Source organism: Hydra vulgaris, chromosome 12 (genome assembly GCF_038396675.1).
Source record: "Hydra vulgaris chromosome 12, alternate assembly HydraT2T_AEP".
NCBI lineage: Eukaryota > Metazoa > Cnidaria > Hydrozoa > Anthoathecata > Hydridae > Hydra > Hydra vulgaris.
The window spans coordinates 17,148,798-17,155,000 of record NC_088931.1 but is presented as its reverse complement, the minus strand read 5'-3'; the positions used below and the strand labels follow the sequence as shown (position 1 = coordinate 17,155,000).

The 6,203-nt window shown below is 30.8% G+C and overlaps 1 protein-coding gene across 1 annotated transcript in view; it reads left to right on the top strand.

Moving 5' to 3' along the window:
- LOC136088525 (uncharacterized) overlaps positions 1–6,203 on the top strand; it is a 68,428-nt gene that overhangs the window by 13,647 nt on the left and 48,578 nt on the right. The window lies entirely within an intron of this gene.

The window sequence follows — 6,203 nt, the reverse complement described above, 5'->3', positions numbered from 1 at the left end:
AAAGCTTTCTCATTGCGGCCATGACTTTTCTTCAAGCTGGGACAAAACAGCTGCATAGTAGTTCTTCACATCTTCTGTGTTTTCTTCTGTCATGCTGTCAGAGAAGATTTTGTGCAAGTTGAACACTTCGGGAATGACTTCATGAATTGATGGCTTGTCTTCAACAGACAAGGTGTTGATTGCGTCATTTAGCCTTTTCACCAAGGGCAAAACTTTCTGCCAGATTTCAAAAATGGATTCATCAGGAATTTCTCTCCACCAGGTATTCTGCTTGTCAGGGAATTCATTTTTCTTTCCTTTTCTTTGTATGTATAGAAGAATAGGCTTCGCATCTAAAATTGACTTCAAGCAAAAAAACATAATATTCCAGCGTGTCTTGACAAAGCTTTGAATTTTATGGAGTGGTCCTTTAAACAAATTTTTTGTTTCAAGTGCGCTGCAGTGACTTCCATTTGGCCTGCAATCTTGGGAGAGTTTCGAAGCAAAGAGGAAAACGCTTTTTCTTTTTAGAACCAAGGACATGCTTTAAGTCCAGCCAAGCAGGCCAGATTTAACCGATGGTTGACACAGGAAACTGATGAGACTGATGATGAGTTTTTTGAAAAAGCCTTCACATTGACGGCAGCAGCATCATGAGTGAGAAAAATTTCACAACCATTGGGTAACTGACTTTGTAAATCAAAAAATGTTAGAGACACATTGATAACAAAAATGTTAAAGACGCATTGGTGCAGTAGCATAGCGAAACGGGGGTAAAGAGCCTTTTCCTTAGAGGAAATTTTTTTCCTTAGAGCATTTTTTTGGGGCCTCTTTATTCGCAAGCGAATAAAGAGGCTCCAAAAAAATGCTCGTCTTTTTATAAAAAGCTTTTTTCTAAAAAAATTTATTTTTTGTTATAAAAAGGCCCTTTTTTGCTATTTTGGACACAGGCGCTAATGACGTTATGCGACTGCATTGTGAATACCAAAGTCTATATATCCTACTATAACTATATTTTCCATCAAAATGATCAACATTAAAAGTTGCCAAACAACTTTTTTAATTGGAATTTGACAGAAAATCTACTAATACAGTAAAGTCTCCCAATTTTTTAGTTAATTATAATTTACTTGAAAAAAATCAAAAAATAAAATAAAATATTTTTTACTGATATAACCAATACCATTCAAATTTTGCCCCAAACCATTGCATTAAGTACTTCGAGAAGATTTATTGTAAGTTTTCAGCAATTTGTGGGACATCAGTTGGCTCACAACACCACAAAAATCTCCGTATTTGGTAGTTGTTGTTGATGTAATGGACTGTAATGGACTATACTTGTCACATGCTGGAGAGGACCATCCATCAGTGGTGAAACCAATGCGCATAACCATTTTGATTTCAGAAAAGACAATGTTTTTCACAGCTTTTTTTGTAGTCTCATATACAATGGGAAGTTTATTCTGAGCGTAGGTCCTTGCAGAACGAAGTGTGTACTAAAAATAGTTTAAAAAATTTTGAATCACAATAACACCTGGCATTTGAAGCTTACTTTACTCGGGTCGTTGTTAGCATAAATATTGGAATAGAACTCTAATATACCTGCAGACAAGTTGCTTGAAACATTTGTTGAATCGATGGGAGTTCCATAAAGTGAAATGAAACATTTTAGTTTGCAAGGTCTAGACACACTTCATAGTCAAATCTTAATTGTATAGGATCTTGCGACTTCAGCTTTAGAAAATGTGTTGGCTTTCTGAATTTCCCACGCAGTTGAAAGTAACTACCAGCTCAAGTTCCTAGATATATTTTTAATTGCTGTTATCACAAGAGCTTTAACTCCTAAAAGCAGTTTTGCAAGTTTTCAGAATCATTAAGTATTAAAAAATGATTACCTCCTATTGATGCCAAAAACTCAAGTTTTTCCCCAGAAGTGGCTTGTTAAGACTTTACTTCTTCCTCCTGCCGCAAAACTTCATTATACACAGTTTCGTGTTTGCGCTTAAGGTGTGACTTCATGCCAGTTGCAGAAGCATTTGGTCTAGCGATTCTTTTTGAGACGAAATCTGGACATAACTTGCATTTGACTTGTGAAACATTTTTTGAAGTCGGTTCAACATCTTCAAAGTTATTCCATCAGAGTTTTTGCCTTTTGCGACTAGGTGGGAGTCTAGTTTCTGCAAATTTAAAAGAAATCATTTACAAGCTCAAAAAGTGACAATACCAACTTTATAGCAAGTATTACTTAGTCTACTTTAGGATCCCCATTTTACAATCTTATAATATAACTTAAAGATGAACAAAGCAATTTTAATTACTAGTTGGAGCCTATTTAAAAAAATTACTCTGGTTTATAAATCATATTTATTCAAAAAAGAAATTTTTAGTTAAGGTAGGATATGTAATATACGCTTAGTAAAGTATAATTTTCTACCTTACAGGGTAGAAAATTATACCATTAAGTTAGAAAATTGAATGATAAATAGTTGTTTTTTAACATAATTTTCTACCCTAAAAGGTAGAAAATTGTACCTTACTAAGGGTATATCACATATCCTACTCTAAGGTAGAAATTTCTACCTTTTTTTTAAGTGTGTAGATGCAAATTCAAAAAATTGTAAACATTTTTTTGCTAGTTTTTTACATTTTTATGTTTACAAACTTAGAGTGTGTAGTCAAAAAATTGAGCCACACAATTTTTGTGGAAAAAAAACAAACTTTGAGTACTCTCTTAAAATTTGCGCTTTTGAAATTTAGGCTTGAAATTTCAGGCTTAACACTGTGAAGAAACATTTCCTTCACAGGCTTAAAAAAATGAATCATAAAACTTACCTTTTTACTGCATTTGATTATGAATCTTTCAAATATTGAAATTTTCTTTTGACTTAGGCAACTCAGAAAGTTTAACTTGTCACGCATTAATACTGACACGCTTTAATATTGTCTAGACACGGATGTCAATTCTTCCGCGGAAGAATTATTTATTACGTAATAAAAAACCATGACTATAAAACAATAAAAAACCTAATTTGTACTAGTCGGCTGGAAAGAATTAGGCTGTCTAAAATTAAAGTTAAAATATAATTTTAGACTTATCAAAATTTAAAATTTTAGTTAATTAAACGTTTATTGAATAAATACTAAGTAGATAGCAATTCAACATAAAATATTTTTTGAATCGGGTAAAATTGGTTGTACCCGAGAATGAACCACAAAATGTTTAAGAAGATTTTATTTAATAGTATATTATATAAATTACAACTAATATAATAAATGAAATTCTATAGAAGTTTTGGTATACTCTTTTTACAATACAAGACTTTACTTATAAATAGTTTTATTAGAAGTTTCCCGAATTTAAATTGCTAATTCAGGATAATTTCGTAGCAATAAGGTTTTTAGTTTTCACTCATTGTGGTATTTTATTGGTACTATTACGTAAGGTATACGTTCGCAAATATACTTTTGATAATTAATGATAATTAATCCGTACCAAATAAAAAGAGCGTAGTTTTTAATTTATTTATTTTGTTTGCAGATTAAAATATTCGAAGATAGCAAGCGCTACTCTACTTGCTACACAAACTTTATGACCGCTCGAAATGTTAAAAGGGCGCAGAACAAAGGAGTTGTTAGTGTTTTAATTAAAGAGGATAAAGGTTTTACTGTTGTCATCTCTACTATGAACAGTAATCGTAGTCGTATGTGGAATTTTTTAGAATTGTATGCTACATACATGAGCCATAGTGGTACAAAAAGCCACAGAAATTTAATTTTTGATCTTTTTGACTACGTTGGTAATGCTATGGTGGTTCTCAGTCCTTCAGAAAAAGCTAGTAGTTAAAGCAGTTGAAAAAATCCAGCAACTGTTGATTGTGTTTGTACATTAATGTCATGTTCTTCAAGGTGTATTGAAAATTGCAATTACAGGTGTTGGTGCTATGTTGGCTGGAAAGACGTTTCCACACAGTATTAGAGTATTGCGTATGATCGTGGAAGAATTAATTTCACTTTTGTTCTCTAAAGACATAAGTTATTTTGATTCTTTAAAGATTCATCTGAAAAAAAATAGCAAGTAAGAGTCGAGCATCGAAACATTGCTTCGACTGTTTAATAAAGCCAGTTTTCATTGTGTTAACCCAGTAGGCTTGGGACCCAAAGAAGACGTCTTTTGAACGTTGAAAAGACGTCCAAATTGTTCAAAAGACGTTTAAAAGGTGTCTTTTTTACGTTCCGTGCTTACTGTGAATACGCGCCGAACGCGAAAGTAACTGGACTTTGCATTTGTTGGCAATTTGATGAGCATTCAGTAGTTTATTATTGTAAAATATTCTGTAATTTTTAAACTTAAAGAAAACTATTCACTTCATTTTTATTATTTATTTTACCTTTCTCAGGACATATTTTATGTTAAACCGCTGTCTTAGGTCTGCCGAATCCCTTTCATTTGCAGAAAAATAGTGGTTTCCTTTTTTTTGTTACCGTTAACTTTGATTTTCAATATTTAAAGTTGCCCAATTTACCATTCTGGCACCCCTTCCCCCTCCCATTATGTTTCAATATAATAGAATCAATCATTAAATATTAGTTGTACCCTATTTCAATGGTACAAGGGTATATAGTCGGCAACTATTAAAACATTTATTAAATTTTGACACTATTTTAACAATATATTGTTATTGTATTACAAAGACGAATTACAATACAATATTTATTGTTATTGTAGTGGGTCATTACAATACATTTTTTTTTCAGATATTGTTATTGTTTTATAAAGATGAATTGCGATACAATATTTATTGTTATTGTATTACAGAATTACAGTAGTTGTAAATCACAAGTATTGTTATTGTTTCTAAATTAAGTTAATACAATAACAATAATTATTGTTACTGTTATTGTTTTCATTACAATTACAATAGTCCTAACCCTACTTATATCTTTCTAACTATACATAAATTCCAACAAAACGCAAAAAAAAAAAAAAAAATTTTTTAAAAACATACTTCTTTAACAAGAAAATTTAGACTATAATAATTATTTTCTTTTTTGCTTAGTAACGTTTTTAACAGAATTGTGGCTTTCAAGAAAGCCTAGTTTTTGAAGCAAATAAAACTGTGACATCCATAGCTAGAAAGAGTCGATTCTTTAGTACGCAAACGAAACCACATCCAATGATATCTAAAATAAAGTAAACCCCTAAAATAATATCGCCATACCTATTTATGATGCCTTTGTTGCGGATAATAAATAAGGATGCCTTTTGTCGCGGATAATAAATTAATATATAACTGTTATTATTGCATTAATATACATAATCAATCTCTAAAAAAATATGAACCGGTTTAACCTTGATATGAAAAAGATCAACATCCATCGAAGCAATCGTGTGGTTTTCATCATGTTGTGTAACCTTGCAATGATAGATAAGATAAAATATATCAGATATATAAAATTTTAAAAAAAATTAAGGCTAACAATTAACTAACCTATAATAAATTAACATGTAACTGTTATTACTGAGTTAATAAATATAATTTTGAGGTCTTTAAGATAAACATCTACAGTAGCATGCTGCCATCATAGTTAAAACCTTCCAATAAAAGATAAATGAAATTATATTAGATATTTAGCACAATAACTGAAAAACCCATTACAAATTAGAGAAGATGAGAATGATTTCCTAACTTAAAAAAAAATTTAAAATCACTTAATTCCTGATACACAACACATTTCCCATTATCATTAGTGTAACTTTCTGGTAATGGCATATGCCATTTGCCTAGAGTGTACTGATTTATTGTAATTAAACACAAACATCTCTCAATCCATGCAAGCAAAAGTCTGTCTTTCTGGGTAGAAACAATGTATAGCCATCACTATGATTAACATTAATTGTCATGAGCCAGGCAATTGGCATGTGTCAAATAGTAAATGAGCTTTGGTTTCTCATAGCTTGTTGCAACCTGGTTGTTGGATATCGGTAACTAACCGACTACCTAAAATTACATTTCTATATACATATATGTATACATAAAAACAAATTAAATAATTATAAATTTTTTCATTATCTTAAAAAAAGGGGAGGGTAGAGAATATGATATTCATTAGGCACTGTAAAATTTATTATAAGAAATAAAGATTAACCTACTATCTGTAAATAATATCTGCTAATGCAAGTTTATAAGACATACTATTATTTAAAATAACATATACCTTATTAC